Here is an 18,876-nt window from a genome sequence, read left to right on the forward strand (position 1 = left end):
GTGCATAAAAGATGTACTACATGTACCAGATTTTAAGTTCAATCTCTTATCTGTGGCTAAACTCACTAGGGACTTCACTTGCATAATCAAATTCTATCCTGATTTTTGTGGGCTGCAGGGTCTTACAGTGGCAAGGTCTTAGGGATTGGTAAGGAATCTGAAGGTATTTACATATTGAAAGAATGTGCAAAGGCAGCAGGAATAACAGTCTATGCTGTAAAGAAGGAGGAAAGCACCAAACTATGGCATCTGAGATTAGGACATGCTTCTATAAAATCTATACAACATATAGTCTCACTTCAAAATGATATTAGTGGAAAGGAATTGGAAAACTGCATTGTTTGTCCTCTAGCCAAACAATGTATATTACAGTTTCCTACTAGCACTACTAAGTCTACCAGTATATTTCATCATGTTCATTTAGATGTCTGGGGACCTTATAAGACTCCAACCTATGATAGAACGTAGTATTTTGTTACTATTGTTGATGACTTTAGTAGGTATACTTGGGTATGCTTGATACAATCAAAGTGTGAAGTCTATGTTGTTCTGAAGAATTTCATTTATGTAATAAAAACTCAGTTTGACGTGAATATCAAAATTCTGAGAAGTAACAATGGTACAGAGTTCTTCAATTCCAAATGTAATGAATTGATGTCCTCTTTTGGCATTATTCATCAAAGCAATTGCTCATATACACCTCAACAGAATGGGACTGTGGAGAGAAAACACAGACACATTTTGGAGGTAGCTAGAGCCTTGAGATTTCAGAGTGGTATACCTATTAAATTCTAGGGTGAGTGTGTTAGAACACCAGTCTACTTGATCAATAGGCTACCTACATAGGTCCTAGAAGGCAAGACTCGTTATACTATGTTATATAGGAGAGTACCAAACATAGATCATCCGAGGGTGTTTGGATATCAATGTTATGCTAGCATATTGCTTAGAAAGGACAAGTTTGCAGCTAGAGCATCAAGGGTAGTGTTTATTGGGTATTCTGAAACCCAGAAGGGTTATAGATTATATGATTTTGAAACAAAGTGGGAATCCGCTCCAACTTATAGTGAGCAAAATCTACTAGAATCTCCTGTCATTGCACCAGAACCTCATGAACCTCATCCAAATTCTCCCGAACCTCATGAACCTTCTTCAACAGATACCAACACAACCTCTGCAGAAGAGGATTCAATTCCAGACAATGCATATATTACTGGTCTTTTACTACCTCAGCAGGTTGATACAGCTAGTTCTTCACCTTCTCAGTCACCTTCTCCACCAGCAGTGATTGCTTCTAGACCCCACACACATGCATGACCTCCAATTTGGCTCAAGGACTACATCACTACAGGCAACCTACCAGGAAAGAGCAAATATCCTATCTCCAATCATGTTACTTATGAACACTTATCTCCAACATATCAATCCTACTTAAAGGACTTCTCATTTTTCATTGAACCAAAGACCTACAAGGAGGCTGCAGCTGATCAGAATTGGGTTCATGCAATGGAACATAAAATGAAGGCTCTTAAAGATAATCACACATAGGAGATAGTAGATCTGCCTGCTGACAAACAAGCTATAGGCTCTAAATGGGTCTATAAAGTTAAACATAAAGCTAATAGTGAGATATATAGGTACAAAGCAAGGTTAGTAGCTAAAGGCTACACTCAACAAGAGGGACTTGACTACCATAAAACTTTCTCACCTGTGGCAAAAATGGTGACAATGAGGGCAGTCATTGGTGTTGCATCATCCAAAGGTTGACCTCTGTTCCAAATGGATGTTAATAATGCCTTTCTCCAAGGTGATATGTTTGAGGAAGTCTATATGCAGCTTCTAAAAGGATTTCACAGCCAGGGGGAGTCCAAAGTATGCAGGGTGCTAAAATCCTTATATGGATTGAAACAAGCCTCAAGACAATGGAATATAAAGTTGACAAATGCACTTCTTCTAGATGGTTTTATGTAGAGCAGTTATGATAACTCCCTATTCACAAAGAAAAGCAACAAAGACATTGTAGTTGTCTTGGTGTATGTTGATGATCTTCTGTTAAGATGAAGTAGTAATAGTCTCATTGAAGAGGCAAAGGCAACATTACACAAGAACTTCAAAATGAAGGATATAGGTGACCTCAGATACTTCTTAGGAATTGAAGTGATGAGGTCAGATAAAGGCATTCTCCTAAACCAAAGAAATTATGTATTGGAGCTGATTTCAGAGGTTGGGTTGAGTGGCTGCAAGCCAGTCTCAACACTTATGGAGCAAAAATCACAAACTTACCACTATTGATTATGACAAACATGTTGGTAATACTGGAGATGCTCTGCTGGAAGATGCATGTAGCTATCAGAAACTAATTGGTAAACTGCTATATCTGACAATTACAAGACTGGACATATGCTTTGCAATCCAAGTACTGAGCCAATTTATGCAGTCTCCCAAGGAGTCCCATATGGAAGCAGCATTAAGAGTGGTCAGATACATCAAAAGAAGCCCTGGACTAGGGATACTTTTGAGCAGTAGACAGACTAATACTCTCACAGTATACTGTGATTCAGACTGGGCAGCATGCCCAAATACAAGAAGATCTGTCACAGGTTATGTGGTTAAATTGGGAGACTCATTGTTATCTTGAAAGTCAAAAAAACAACAAACAGTGAGTAAAAGCTCCGCAGAGGTAGAATACAGAAGCATGGCAGCAACAGCTACAGAAGTAATATGGATGACAGGCTTACTAAAGGAGCTAGGAAATAATGTGGAAGAACCTGTACACCTACATTGTGATAGCAAAGCAGCTCTACAAATAGCTGCCAATCCAATCTCTCACGAGAGAACCAAGCATATAGAGATAAATTGCTATTTTATCAGGGAAAGAATCAAACAGGGGTTGATCAAGATAGAGTATATACCCACAAAACAGCAACTTGCAGACCTAATGACTAAGGGACCGGGGACAACTCACCATGAGTTGTTGCACTCCAAGCTAGGAGTGTTGAATATTTTCCACCCTCCAGCTTGAGGGGGAGTGTCAACATAACTAAAAGAATAACTCAGTTAATGAGTGAGGGGTCAATGTGTAATTAGTTAAAACTAGAAGGAGTTAAAAGTAGAAGTTTATTAGAAGGTAGTTAGTGCGCTCCTCTTCTATATAACAACTTACACTTGTATTAGTTGACAGAGCAATATAAATGATCTTCTCTTTACTTCTTCTTCTTCTCTCTCGATTGTTCTTAGCTACTGAGTCGGTGTGCACTGATTTGCATGTCACACTATAGAATCTCCATTGATGACTGATTCTTACCTCTGTCCAGCACAAGTTAACATTCTCGCTCCAGTACAAACATAATGCCAAGAAATAAAACTTATCATCAATAAAGAAACAACATTAACAACATAAAGTCAAAAAAATAACTATATTGTGAGTTGTAAAAGAATAATAAGAAAATTCAGAAGTAAGAACATTAGACTTCATATATAGAGCATAAAACTAAAAGGAATAAGGCAAAGTTACCATTTTCAAAAGTAAAATCAGTGTTGTGGTTTTGAACATACAAATATTTTATATTACTTTTATACACGCTTATGCATATATTTTTGGAGATTAAGAGCCAAGATTCGGTATTTATTATTTCACTTCTAAGTTTTAACGTCTTCTCTCATGTTTTATTTCCTTTGTCTTCTCTCATGTTTCATTTCCTTTTATAACTGCATGATTTTTTTACGCTCTCACTCGTAGCTTCAAAGGCATAAATGAATATATATCATTACTTTGCCATATGAACACTTAGAAAATCTCCCATTAGCTTTAAGCGAGAATCATCAATAAACAAATTCTTCAACTCAATTCTTTAAACCTCGATTTCTAACCCTATGTCAAATCTCAAATCTTGAATACAAATACCTATGATAAGTTCTGCAATAATGTAACAAAGGCCAACGATTAAACTACGCTTTGACCTTTAAGGTGTTACTTACATTGAAGTGGAACATCCATTAGAGAGAGGGTAGGAGAAATTCATAAAGTTGTTAGTTAGAATTTTTTTATTTAATATTTCATGTTCAGTTTCTCGATGAGAGCTTTCAAAAAAAAAAAAAACAGAGTAAATAGTATAGTAAAAGTCATTTTATGTTTCTTTTTCTATAAATAAAAGAGTGAAATTTTGTGTTTGGATATGTTTAAAGCATACAATTACCCATAACCTATAGAAAACTCAAACAATAGAGTTCTTTAAAAACAGAAAAAAATGAATCCAGCATCATGTAGAAAATCATACTCTAAACGGCGAATTCAACACTTCAGAATTACCTGGCTTAAGTTACTTAAGGCATAATGACAAACATGTTAGCTGCATCAAGCTCTTGCCTTGTTTCTTCTCTATTTCTCTTCTAGATGGAAACTCAATGTGCCCAAAGCATGTCTGCACCTATGTAGGAAAATTTCAAACATGCATGTGATAGTCAGATGTACATAATCCAAGAAACAATCCAAAAGAACAGTAAAAATAAGAGATACCCAATACTCATTAACAACAAATTTAACATCTCGTTGGAAACTCATTAACATTGAAAATGAGTAATAAGTACCCGTTAACAAAATGACCAAATCCGCTATAAATCAACCAAATTAGAATCTAAATTGACCAGAAATTATTTAAGAATGTACTTGTAACGACCCGGCCGGTCGTTTTGAGTATTACAACCATGTTCCCCCATTTACTGCTCAGTTTATGCTTTACAATTATTATGTCACTTGCCGGGGTAAGTAGTTCGGGTCCGGAGAGATTTCGAAATGAATTGAGACACTTAGTATCATAATGGAAAGCTTAAGTTGGAAAAGTCGACCGGATATTGATTTATGTGTAAACAACCTCGGATTTGAATTTTGGTATTTTCAGTAGCTTCGTATGGTGATTATGTACTTAGGAGCATGTCCGGAAAATTATTTGGAGGTCTGTAGTAGAATTTGGCTTGAAATGGCGAAAGTTAAATTTTTTGGAAAGTTTGACCGAGGGGCTGACTTTTTGGTATCGGGATCGTAATCTGATTTTTGAAAATTAAAATAGCTTCGTTGTGTCATTTATGATTTGTGTGCAAAATTTAAAGTCATTCCGGATTGATTTGATGTGTTTCGGCACAAGATATAGAATTTGAAAGTTCAAAGTTCATAGATTTTGATTTGAGATGCGATTCGTCATTTTGATGTTGTTAGGTGTGACTTGAGGCCTCGAGTAGGTCCGTAGTAGGTTATGGGACTTGTTGGTATGTTCGGACGGGGTCCCCAAGAGCTCGAGCGTGTTTCGGATTGATTTCAGATCATTTTTCTTCATGTTGTTATTGCTGGTTGCTGTTGGTTCTGGTGTGACCGCACCTGCGACTGGTTTGCGCAGGTACGATGGTCGTAGAAGCGACAATGCAGTCGCAGAAGCGGAATGAGAGCTGGATGAGGAGGCCCGCAGGAGCGGAAAAAAGGGCGCAGGTGCAGATGCGCAGGCGCGAGGGTCTTCGAAGATGCAGAGTTTAATACCGCAGGTGCGGGGGTTGCTGGGCAAGGCTATTTTTTGCAAAAGTGAAGTTTTTCCGCAAAAATAAAGGTCGCAGATGCGAAAATTTAACCGCATATGCAAAAGTGCTGGGCAGAATGATAAATACAAGGGTTCCCGATTTTAGCTTCATTTTAACATTTCCAAGCTCGGATTGAGGCGACCTTTGGAGCAATTTTCATCACAATGATTGGGGTAAGTGTTCTACACTTGGTTTTGATCTTATTCCATGAATCTATTTTTATTTTTGGCTATTGGTTGATGAATTTTAAAGAGAAATTGGGGATTTTAGCCTAAAGTTTCATAATGTGAATTTTTTAGTTATGAACATTGAATTGGAGTCGGATTTGAGTGAAACTAGTATGGTTGAACTCGTAATTGAATGGGGTGTCAGATTTTGTGAGTTTTGTCGGGTTTTGAGGCATGGGCCCGGGTGTGACTTTTGGCCGGTTTTGGATTTTGAGTAAGGATTCGATCTTTATCCTTTGGAATTGTTTCCTTGGGCTTTATTTGATGTATTTGAGTTGCTTTTGGATAGTTTTGAGCCGTTCGGAGGCCGGTACGCGCGAGATGGCATTTTTGGAGCATCGCTTGGCTTGCTCGATATTAGAATTGGCTTGTTCGAGGTAAGTAACTCTTCTAATCTTAGAGCTGAGGGTGTGAACCCTGAATATACGTGTTATGTGTTTGGTGTTGAGGTGACGCACATGCTAGGTGACGGGTGTGTAGGCGTGCACCGTGTGAACTGTGATTCCGTTATTTCTGTGGTACTGTGTAGTTACTTGAACTTGTCTGTAATCATGAAATTCCAACGTACTAGAGTTATCGAGCTATGATTCATGTTAGAAGCAATGTTTAGGCTACATGCTTATTCTGTTGGGACCCACTGAGGTCATTACTGCTGTTGAGTTATTTGTTTACATTGCAATGTCATACTCAGTTATATTCATTAAATTGCATATCATATCTCACTCTCTATTGTTATTTATTGATACATCATATCATTATTTTTGGGCTAGTTCATATCATTGTGAGCCCGAGAGACTGGAGAAGTTGATGACTGAGTGAGGCCGAATGCCTGATTATGAGTGACATTTATGGGATCGGGCTGCACGCCAGAGTGGTTATACTAATTTATGATAGCGCTTGGGCTGAAAGAGCCCCTCCGGAGTCTGCACACACCCCAAGTGAGCGCGGTTGATTTATATTGAGGGATGGATCTTCTCTGGACATGGATCTTATCCGAAGCATTTATACCTGGGGATGGATCTTCCCCACGGGTTGGATTGATCCTACTTAGTACTGAGTGACTGATGGTAAGTTGATGTATATATTTCGGGATGGATCTTCCCTGGGCCGGAGTGGCCATATACAGTACTGAGTGATCGAGCATGATGAGTGAAAAGTGTGAGACAATGAGATTGAGTACTCTGAGAGTGTGAGTACATGAGTTCATCTCACGGATACGTTGCATTGGCATGCACACATGACATATAGGCATAAAGATACATTTTTCTCATGCTGTACGATATCACATCATTCATGATTTCTCACACATATTGACATATGGGCATAGTGATGCATTTTACACTGGCTATCTGAAAAGAAAATGAAACATCTTATTTATTATTGAAATAATTTTTGAGAAAATTACTGTTTTCAAACTTACTCATATTCTTGGCAACTTCGGTAAACGATTTGGGTTTTCACTGATATACTTGAAAGGCAGAACTATTTTCAGAAATCATAATGAAGCTGAGTATTTTTATCTATGAGTTACTTCTTTTATTCCTTGCTTTACGTTGTTATGGACGGTTGTTGGCTATTGGTGTTGGACCCGACCTTTGTTCTAGCTCGTCACTACTTTCAACCCTAGGTTAGGTTTGTTACTTATTAAGTACATGGGGTCGGTTGTACTCATACTGTACTGCTGCACCTTGCGTGTAGATGTTGGATGCTAATGTTGTAGAGATTGACGGGAGCTGGATTTGAAGATGTACCTGTGTTCCGGTTGTAGCTGCCTCTTGTTCAAGGTAGCCTTAGATTTATAAGAATCTGTTTATGTACATTTCGAATAGATGATGTATTTATTTCATACTAGCTTTATAAAATCTAATCTTAGAAGCTCATGATTTGTACTACCAATCCTTGGGGAGTGTATTAGAGTCTGTCAAATATTAATTTAATTGGATAGTTATTAATTGGCTTACCTGACGGGTTGAGTTAGGTGCCATCACGACTAGGTCAATTTTGGGTCGTGATAGTACTGCGGTAGAAAAAGAAAGCAAAAAAGAAGTAAGCACAATGTCAATCAAACAAATGGAAGCACCCAGTAATTTCTCATAAAAGTTATTTTTATCTTCTCAATTTTAAGAAGAAACAGAAGCAAACATGACTTCTTCTACACCATCTTTCTTCAATGCCTCTTAGTTTTGTCTACCAAAATCCATCAAAGTTTCACTCTCAATTCTGTTAAGACTTAGATTTTGTCAGAGAATATTTCAAAATTAGATTGTATGTTAGATTATATCTGATGGTATAGTCAAAGATTGTGGGTAAAAGCCATGATATTAGGGATACACTTTTGAATTATGTCTCTAGCTTTATGTATATATTTTAGGTGTAATCTTTCTTTTGAAGTAAGAAGTGAAATACATTTACATAATTCACATGGTATCAGAGCCTCTACGATCTCGGTAGAGACTCAAATACTTTTTCCGATTGCTTTTTCCGGCAGTCACTACTCCGGCGAATTTTTCTGACCACCTTTTCCAGTTGCTTTTTTCGGCATCCACTTCTTCGGCGGATTTTTTCGGCCATCTCTGACTTTCATTTCAGATACGTGAGGTTTAGCCATTTATTTCGATCTTACTCATCATATTCTCTAAAATCTCCAAAGTAGTTTTCGGTCTGATCTTGTTACCCTCTGACCCGACTCCATTAGTAAGCTCCTTTCCCGGCCAGATCTTGTGATTTTGGTGAGAGGAAAAGGAAAATATTCCGTTGAGTCTTGATTTGGTGGGTCACTTGAGAGGGGATTTTTCGTTTGAAGCATAAGAGTAAAATTTTGGTTTTGAAAAGCTTTTTCCAAAGTAAAGCTTTCTTTATTTCAAGTTATACTTTATTACTTTGTCTTAAGACCTCAAGAATATCTTCCACCATATCAGTGAAAATAGCCATCATACACCGTTGAAAAGTTGCCGGCGCATTACATAACCCAAATGGCATCCTCGAGAATGCAAAGGTACCATATGGACAAGTGAAAGTGGTCTTATCTTGGTCCTCAGGAGCAATAAGAATCTGATTGTAGCAGGAGTATCCATCCAGGAAGCAATAAAAAGCGCGTCCGGCCAACCTATCCAACATTTGATCAAGAAATGGAAGCGGAAAATGATCTTTTCGAGTTACTTTGTTGAGCTTCCTATAGTCCATGAACACTCTCTACCCGGTGACAGTTCTTGTGGGGATCAATTCATTCTTGTCATTAGTTATCACAGTCATGCCCCCTTTCTTTGGGACACATTGCACCAGAGAAGTCCATGAGCCATCGGAAATGGGGTAAACAACCCTGGCATCCAACCACTTTATTATCTCCTTCTTCACTAACTCTTGCATTGCTTCATTCAATCTTCTTTGATGCTCCACAGAAGGTTTGGCATCCTCCTCCAAAATAATCTTGTGCATGAAAAAGGCGGGGCTTATACCCCGAAAGTCTGCCAATGTCCAGCCTATCGCTTTCTTCCTCTTTTGGAGCACCGCCAAAGTATAATCTACATGCGCGTTAGTCAAGCAAGAGGAAAGAATAACAGGTAAAGTGGAACAAGGGCCAAGAAACTCATACCTGAGATGTGAAGGCAAAGGCTTTAACTTCAAAGTGGGAGGCTCCTCGATTGAGGGCTTTGTTGGAGGAGTCTTCCGGTTCTTAAGATCTAAGGACAATTATCGGGGTTCATAAGTATATGACCCCATTCCTTGCAAAGCATTGACACATTCCACAAATCCTTCCTTCTCATCATCATAATGATTTAGCAACACAGCTTCCAAGGTATCCTCAACATTCATTACAGCACTAGCATCATCAATAATTACTTCGGTCACTAAATCCATGAATGAACAGACTTCATTGCTATTTGGTTGCCTCATCAATGTGCACACATGGAAAACCACCTTTTCGTCACCCACCTGGAAAGTGAGCTCACCGGCTTCCACATCAACAAGAGCCTTCCCCGTAGCAAGGAAAGGTCTATCCAAGATAATAGGCACCTCGTAGTCAACCTCATAATCAAGGATCACAAAGTCTGCTGGACGGATGAACTTATCAACACGGACTAACACATCATCAATAATTCCCAATGGCCTCTTCATAGTCTGATCCGTCATTTACAACCTCATAGATGTGGGTCTTGGTTGCCCAATTCCCAAAGTTTTGAACACGGAGTAGGGCATCAAGTTGATACTTGCCCCCAAATCACATAAAGCTTTGGCAAAGTTGGCGCTCCCAATAGTGCAAGGGATCATGAAAGCACCCGAATCTTCCAATTTAGGAGCCATTGAGTGCACAATAGCACTCACTTGATGTGTCATCTTGATAGTTTCGCAATTCATCGACCTCTTCTTGGTGACCAAGTCCTTCATGAACTTTGCATAACCCGTCATTTGTTCCAACGCCTCAACCAATGGTACATTGATAGACAAACTCTTCATCATGTCAATAAACTTTTTGAATTGGTTCTCACTATTTTGCTTTGCAAGCCTTTAGGGGTATGGAGGAGGAGGCCTTGGCATTGATGCCTTAGCCTTTGGCACTACCGATTCCGGTATGTCAATCATGTGCTCCCTAGACGGGTTCACCTCTTCTTGCGTCTCCTCCACATTTTCATCAATATCAATTCTCACTTCGTCATTAGCTTGAACCACGTTGCTTGGAATTTCATCTTCTTGAACTACAACATCATCATCCATAATTCTTCTTTGATTTGAGGTGGTTGCATCTCCACCTTTCCACTTCTCGTAATCATGGTCATAGCATGTCCCGTATTATTCTCCCCCCATTGGATTCACCACTATATCACTTGGTAGTGCCCCCTTCGGACGAGTGTTCAATGTTTGTGAGATTTGGCCAAGTTAAGCCTCCAAATTACGGATTGAAGTGTTGTGGGAGACAAATTGAGCATCGGAGTCGGTATTTTTCTCCATCATTTATTTGAACATACTTTCAATCTGTCCCATCTCATTGTTATAAGAGCTCGGGCTCGGGCCTTGAGAAGAATAGGGGTGGATTGCTCGGTTGTTGGAACATCGGGGGCCTTTGAAACCCCGACCCCCGGTTATTGTTGTTGTTCCACCCTCCTTGATTACCTCCCCAATTACTTTGATTGTTGCCACCCCAATTGTATTGGTTTCCTTGATTATTCCAATTGCTTTGATTGTTTTTGCCACCACTCTAATTGTCTTGGTGGCCTTGGTTGTTCCAATTTCCTTGATTTCCTTGTGATCTCCATTGTTGTTGATTTTGAGCAATGTTTCTTTGACCTTGATAAATGTTGACGTATTGCACTTCTTCTTCTAGCTCAATATATGAATCACCTTGGTCATACCCACTATCATCTTGCATGAATTGTTCTGTACGGCTTTGCCCTTGTTGACCTTTTTGCCATCTCTTGTTCATCATCATATTTACACCTTTCATCGCATTCACTTGTTTTGGACCTTGAATTTGTTGCAGCTGAGCTTTGGCCAATTGGTTCATTGTGGTTGTTAACTCTGTGATAGCTTGCCTATGATCATGTAGTTCCTTGTGTAGGTGAATGACATTGGGGTCACCTTGCGGAACATTGGCCTTACTTTGCCATGCAGATGAGGTATCTGCCATCTCATCCAAAATTTCACAAGCTTCGGCATAAGGTGTGTTCATGAAGTTCCCGCCGACGAGTTGATTTACCACACATTGATTTGTTGTGTTGATCCCCCTGTAGAAGGTTTGTTGGATCATGGCCTCGGTCATATCATTATTTGGGCACTCTTTAACCATGGTACGATATCTTTCCCAAATCTCATGCAATGGCTCATTGGACTCTTGCTTGAACGCTAGAATTTCATCCCGTAGTGCAGCCATGTGCCCCGGAGAGAAGAATTTGGCAATGAATATTTTGGCCAACTCATCCCATGTATGGATGGAATTATTGGGCAATCTCTTTAGCCAGTCCAATGCTTTTCCCCGTAAAGAGAAAGGAAATAGCCTCAGCCTCAGCGCGTCCTCAGAAACATTGGTTTGCTTGCTCCCCCAACAAGTATCGACAAACCCCTTGAGATGTTTGTAAGCATTTTGATTTGGAGCCCGGGTGAAGAATCCTCATTGCTCAAGTAGTGTAAGCATCACGTTAGTGATTTGGAAGTTGCCCGCCCTAATGCGGGGTGGGACTATAGCACTTGCATAACCCTCGTTCGGCAACACCCGGTGCGTTGTCGCTCTTGGTAGAGGTGGGGGAGGGACGGGAACATTATCATTAGGCGGTCGGCCTCGCCTATTTTCTTGAGGTTCGGGAAGAACCTCATCTCCTTGCTCATCGTCCACTTCCTCCCCCAATGGAAAATTACCAATGGGCTCATTGTTGAGAGCCATTATTGTACCTATAAGCAATTCAAAAAGAAAATTAGTGACTCGGAAGGAAAAGAAGACAAATCACACAAAAACTTAAATATATAGCTAAATCCGTTTAACTCCCCGGCAACGGCGCCAAAAATTGATGTCGCCCAAACTCACACCACAAATATAGGTAGTGAGGCAGTCGAAGCAATAATAAAACCCAACGCAAGTCGGGGTCGAATCCTTAGGGAGTTAGAATTGGGATTAGGTATATATTTAGTGTAATTGTACAATATACCTTAGATTACACTTCCATATTCTTGTTTGTTGTTTCTACTTCTACTTTAGACTATTGATTGCAATTATAAAACTAGAAGACAATATTTTTGGTTTTGGTTGTTTTCCAAATGATAAAAGATCTAGGTTCGTGACTTCCACCTAGGTGGTTACCTAATGGGTTGAAAACTCTAGGACAAGCCTGATTGGTTGGGGTTGTAATATAGCAATCACACACAATTACCCACTTTATACCTCTCGGTAGTTTAAGTGGTTTTGCCCAATTTGGCTTTCTCAAGTCCAAATGGGTATTGCATAAAACAAGTGATAACTGCTCAAGTCGGGTCTTACTATCTCTAGATTCAACCCTTTAATTGGGGCTATCAATTTCTTGAGTTCACCCCAATTTCTTGTTAGCCAAGTTTTCCTAGACTTAGTCTCTCTTTCTCAAGTAGAGACTAAGTCAATTAGGCATGAATCAATGTTTGTAACCATTAATTCTTGAATTCAAGAAAGAACTAGGCTAAATATCACTGACCCAATCACAAACAAATCCTAAATCAAACACCCATTAAGTACCCACACTAGGGTTGGACCACAGCCCTAGCTAGAAATTTAGCTACTCATGAAAAATGAAGAAATACAAGAAGAAATTAAGATAGAATGCATAATAATTGATTAGGGAAAGGAAATCTAATGTTTAGAAGCTAATCTAGTACAATATTACTCAAAACAGTAAACGAAAATGGCTCACGTGCTCTCCTAAAACAAAATTTACCCTAAAAATGACAAAAGGTTCTATTTATACTAAACTGAAAATATTTGACAAATATGTCCCTGCGGAGGTTGTGCGGCTGCATAATTATGTGTGTGGTCCGCACAACGAGACTTGGCTTGATAGGTCTACGGTCGCACAATTCTGGATTGCGGCTGCATTCCTTCAACTACTGTGGACCGCACATTTGTGAGTGTGGCCGCACTCTTGCTTCTGTGGCCACACAATTATAGTGCGGACCGCACTCTTTGATCTTAAGCTCTGGTTGTGTGAGACTTCTGTGGATCGCATAAAAATGAGTGTGGCCATGCTCTTGATTATGCGGCCGCACAAAAATGGTACGGTCCGCATTTTTTCTTAAACTTGAAATCCCATCTCTCTGATCTTTGACTTCTGTGGGCCGCATAATATTGAGTGTGGTTACACTTGTCATTCTGCGGCCGCACAATTATGATGTGGTCCGCAGTCCTTCAACTTACCCAAAACCAGCTCTCTGAATCTCCTCTTCTGCGGCCGCACAATATTCGTGCGGTTCGCATACTCTGAAAGAAAATTGACATGGATCTTCCATTGTTTTGCGGCCGCACTCAGTATTGTGCGGTCCGCACTGTAGGACTTTTGCCTTGTTTTGGTCCTTGTACACTTTTGACTCCTTTATGAGTTGATTTTGACTCCTTTGGCTCGTTTCCCAATGTTCCTATACAAAAGCACATTTTATTAGTTTTCGGGAATACCTTTAAGCATTATTGAGCTAAAACGCAAATAAAAGAGAGCAAATAAGTGGTTAAAATCCCTACTTATCAATCCTTAGCAACATCTGAAGAATTTCATGTCGATATGTGTCACGCAAAGGCAACCTAATGTGACACCGGAAGCTATAAAGTTGTTGGTGTTTCCATTCTCGGTGACAGGAGAAGCTCAGACTTGGCTTAATTCACTCCCCATAAATTCCATCACTACTTGGGAGGAATTAGTCAAGCAAGTTTTGAAAAGGTTCTGCCTACCCAATAAAACTGCCAAACAAATTGATGATATATTGAGCTTCAGGCAGAGACCGACAGAATCATTACAAGAAACGTGGGAGAGGTTCAAGGGCATGATGGTTAAGTGTCCACATCATGGCATTCCAGATCAGATGTTGGGGCAGAGGTTCTATATGGGACTGGCAGACGGCTTAACGGCCAATGTTGATGCTTCAGCAGGTGGAGCGATTTTGAGCAAAACATTCAGAGAATGCAAGATCCTACTTGATAAGATGGCCCAAAACTCAGGATGGATGACAAGAGACTCTACGATCACTCATGTAGTTCACTCAGTGGCTTTGGACCCAAACAACTCCATAGCTGAAAATATGACCACTCTAATGACGCAAATGAGTATCCTCACCAAAAATATCGATGAATCAGGCCAGAAGCAGCAAGTACACATAGTTGACGCAACTAATGGGGGCTTATGTACACCATGCATTAACCAACCTTATGTATGCTCGTGGAGTGCAGAAGGTGACAACTAGCACTATCAGGAAGATATGAACTATGTAGCCAACTATGGGGAACAGAGGCAAGGTGGTCAGAATTGGGGACAATAGAATCAACAATATAGACCAGCACAACAATAGTACAATAACAACAACAATCCTAGAGCTATGTGACCACAGGGTCAAGTGGTGCCTTACCAAAGGTAACAGGGTTACAACCAGCAAAATCAATAGTTGGCTTATCAATAACCTCAACAAGAACAGATTGTGAGACAAGATAATGGGTTTGCTGAACTTAAGGGAATGCTGGAGAACAACAACAGAATGTTGCAACAACTGATTGGGTCCACTGGAAAAATGCAAGAGTGAGTGGACTCACATGAATCAGCGATAAAGGGTATTGAGATTCAATTAGGACATATTTCTATGGCTCTAAATAATTGTCCCCAAGGGACGTTACCTGCGGACACACAAGTCAATCCAAAAGATCAGGGCCCAAAATAGCTTATGGCAGTGAGTATACGAAATGGTAGAGACCTAGATCCGGAGCAAGAGATTGCTCGCAAAAGCTGACCTACTGAAACACTTATGCCAGTACCCATTGAGATAGATGATTCAACAGGATTAACGGAAGTGATGGTACAACATGCACAAAAGAGCATAAGCAAAGAAAAAGAGGTTGCGAAGAAGACTGAGGTAGCACAAGAAACGATAGTAGAAGCAGGAAAAAACTCAAATCACAGGAAAAAAGCGACCTCCAGCACCATTACCGCAGAGATTGGCCAAATATCAAAAGGACGAGCAATATAAGAAATTCATGAAGATGTTGAAACAAATAAAGGTGAACATTTCACTGATTGATGCGTTGCGGGAAATTCCTGGGTATGCCAAAATGATGAAAGATTTAATGTCTCGCAAATTCGACCTCCAAGACCTGTCCACTGTTATATTGACACAGACCTGTAGTGCAGTCATGATGAGACCCATAGCTGAGAAGTTGTCAAACCCAGGGAGTTTCACAATCCCATGCACGATATGCAGTTATGCTTTTGCTAAAGCATTATGTGATTTGGGGGCAAACATAAACTTGATGCCCTTGTCTATCTACAATAGGTTAGGCATTGGAAGAGCTAGACCCACGTCCATGTTACTACAGCTAGCCGACCGGACAGTGAAGAGGCCCTCTGGTATCCTTGATGATGCATTAGTACAGGTTGGGAAGTTTGTGTTCCCAGCAAATTGTTTTATTCTAGACTGCCGGGTTGACGAAGAGATTCCCATAATTTTAGGAAGACCATTCTTGGCCACTGGGAGAGCTTTAATTGACTATGAAACTGGAGAGCTCAAAATGAGACTAAATGATGAAGAAATAACATTCAACGTGCAGAAATCTATGCGACGACCAAGTGAATTTTCTAACTGGTCTCTAATAGAAGCCGTGGATGTAATTTTGGAGGAGTAAGATGAGACATTGAACGCTAAAGACCCTCTAGCAGCCTGTCTCATGAACTTAAATGAAGTAAATGGAGAGGATTTGGCGGAGTGTGTGCTGGCTCTTGAAGGACAAGGGTTTTGGAAAAGAGATCTCGAATTTGAGCCTCTGCACTTAGAAGAAAGAAAAATTCCTCCAGCTAAGCCATCGATAGAAGAGCCACCAAAGTTGGAACTGAAGCCGTTACTACCTCACCTCAGGTATGATTTCTTGGGACCTAACTCAACTTTACCTGCTATTATATCATCTGGTTTTTTAGATGTGTAGAAAGAATAGTTTTTGCAGGTATTGAGGGAGTGCAAAACTGCAATTGGTTGGACCATTGCAGACATTAAGGGTATCAGCACAGCCTTCTGTATGCATAATATTCTACTGGAAGATGGACACAAACCTTCCAGAGAACATCAAAGAAGGCTGAACCCCAACATGAAGGAAGTTGTGAAAAAGGAGGTGATAAAGTGGTTAGATGCGGGGATCATTTTCCCCATCTCCGACAGCAACTGGATCAGCCCAGTCCAATGTGTGCCTAAGAAAGGTGGGATGACTGCAGTGCAAAATGAGAATAATGAGTTGATATCAACAAGAACAGTCACGTGATGGCGAATTTGTATGGACTACAGAAGATTGAACAAAGCCACCCGAAAAGACCACTTTCCATTACCGTTCATTGATCAAATGCTAGATAGATTGGCTAGGAAGTCCCACTTTTGCTTTCTGGATGGATAATCGGGGTAGAATCAAATCTCCATTGCCCCGAAAGATAGAGAGAAAACTTCATTCACCTGTCCATATGGCATCTACGCCTTCCGGAGGATGTCATTCGGCCTATGCAATGCACCCGCCACATTTCAAAGGTGCATGATGGCCATCTTCACTGATATGGTAGAGGACATCATGGAGGTCTTTATGGATGATTTCTCGGTGGTGGGAGACTTATTCGATGATTGCCTAAAGAATTTGAAAAGAGTACTGAAAAGATGTGTGGAGACTAATCTGGTGCACAACTGGGAAAAGTGCCATTTCATGGTACAGGAAGGTATAGTCTTGGGGCACCTATTGTCGAGTAAGGGCATTGAGGTAGATCGTGCAAAGGTTAATGTGATAGAAAAGTTTCCACCACCCACTTCTGTCAAAGCAATAAGAAGTTTCCTTGGCCACGCCGGGTTCTATAAAAGGTTTATAAAAGATTTTTCCAAAATTGATTACCCCTTGTGTAAATTGCTTGAAAAGGATCACCCTTTTGTGTTTTCTAATGACTGCAGGGTAGCTTTTGAGGAATTGAAGAAGAGGTTGGTGACAACACCTATCATAGTTGCACCTGACTGGGAGCAACCATTTGAGCTGATGTGTGACGCAAGCGACTATGATGCGGGAGCAGTGCTCGGGCAGCACAAAGACAAAGTCATGCATCCAATATATTACGCAAGTAGAACTTTGAGTGGTGCCCAACTAAATTACACAGTGACCGAGAAGGAGATGCTAGCAGTGGTGTTCGCATTTGACAAATTCAGGTCATACCTAATAGGCTCGAAGGTAATTGTTTATACTGACCATGCTGCTCTCAGGTACCTAATTGATAAGAAGGAGTCAAAGCCGCGCCTGATTTGATGGGTGCTACTGCTGTAAGAATTTGACTTGGAAATCTGTGACCAAAAGGGAACGGAGAACCAAGTGGCTGATAACTTGTCTAGGCTGGAAGGAGTCGAAAAGAAGGTTGAGGTGGAAGAGATTGTGGAGACTTTCCCGGATGAACAACTACTAGCCACGAGTCTTAAGGTAGAGCCATGGTATGTAGATATTGCAAACTACCTGGCAAGCGGTATTGTTCCCTATGGCCTTTCCTCTGTTCAAAAGAAAAAGTTCTTTCGTGACTGTCGTATGTATTATTAGGATTAGCCTTATCTGTTCAGGATTTGTGTTGATAACATGATCCAGAGATGTATCCCCGAGATAGACTAATCTTCTATTTTGTAGGCTTGTCACGTGTCACCATATGGTGGCCATTTCGGGGGAGTAAGGACAGCTGCGAAAGTGCTGGAGTCGGGCTTCTACTGGTCGACATTGTTCAAAGATACACACTTATGGGTGAAGGGTTGTGATGAATGCCAACGAACCGGGAATATTTCCCGCCGACGTGAGATGCCTATGAACCCAATTCAGGAGGTAGAAGTGTTTGATATATGGGGAATCGATTTCATGGGGCCTTTCGTCAGCTCATATTGAAACAAGTACATACTCGTAGCTGTGGACTACGTGTCAAAATGGGTGGAGGCTGCAGCGCTCCCTACAAATGATGCAAAGGGGGTAATTGGTTTTTTGAGAAAGAATATATTCACCCAATTTGGCACTCCAAGGGCAATAATCAGTGACGGAGGCACTCACTTCTATAATCGATCCTTCGCAAAGTTGTTAGAAAAGTATGATGTATGCCAAAAGGTTGCCACCCCATATCATCCACAAACGAGTGGGCAAGTTAAGTTTCGAACCAAGAGATAAAGAGCATTTTGACAAAGACTGAATGCTACAAGAACGGATTAGGCGAGAAAGTTAGATGATGCACTCTGGGCATATCGTACCGCTTTCAAAACTTCGATTGGCATGTCGCCGTATAAATTGGTGTTCGGGAAGGCATGTCACTTACTAGTGGAGTTGGAACATAGAGCTTTATGGGCATTGAGGCAGCTAAATCTCGATATAGAAGTTGCGGGTACAAGTAGAGTCACAGAG

General features: G+C 40.5%; 1 non-coding gene across 1 annotated transcript; it reads right to left on the minus strand.

The window, feature by feature from the left end:
• Positions 1–14,198: 14,198 nt before the first annotated feature.
• Positions 14,199–14,305, minus strand: LOC142172209 (small nucleolar RNA R71). Its single transcript, XR_012701585.1, has one exon. It is a non-coding gene; the product is annotated as a small nucleolar RNA R71 (small nucleolar RNA).
• Between the last annotated feature and the right edge of the window lie 4,571 nt (positions 14,306–18,876).

The sequence above is a fragment of the Nicotiana tabacum genome, chromosome 17 (genome assembly GCF_000715075.1).
Source record: "Nicotiana tabacum cultivar K326 chromosome 17, ASM71507v2, whole genome shotgun sequence".
Taxonomy (NCBI): Eukaryota; Viridiplantae; Streptophyta; class Magnoliopsida; order Solanales; family Solanaceae; genus Nicotiana; species Nicotiana tabacum.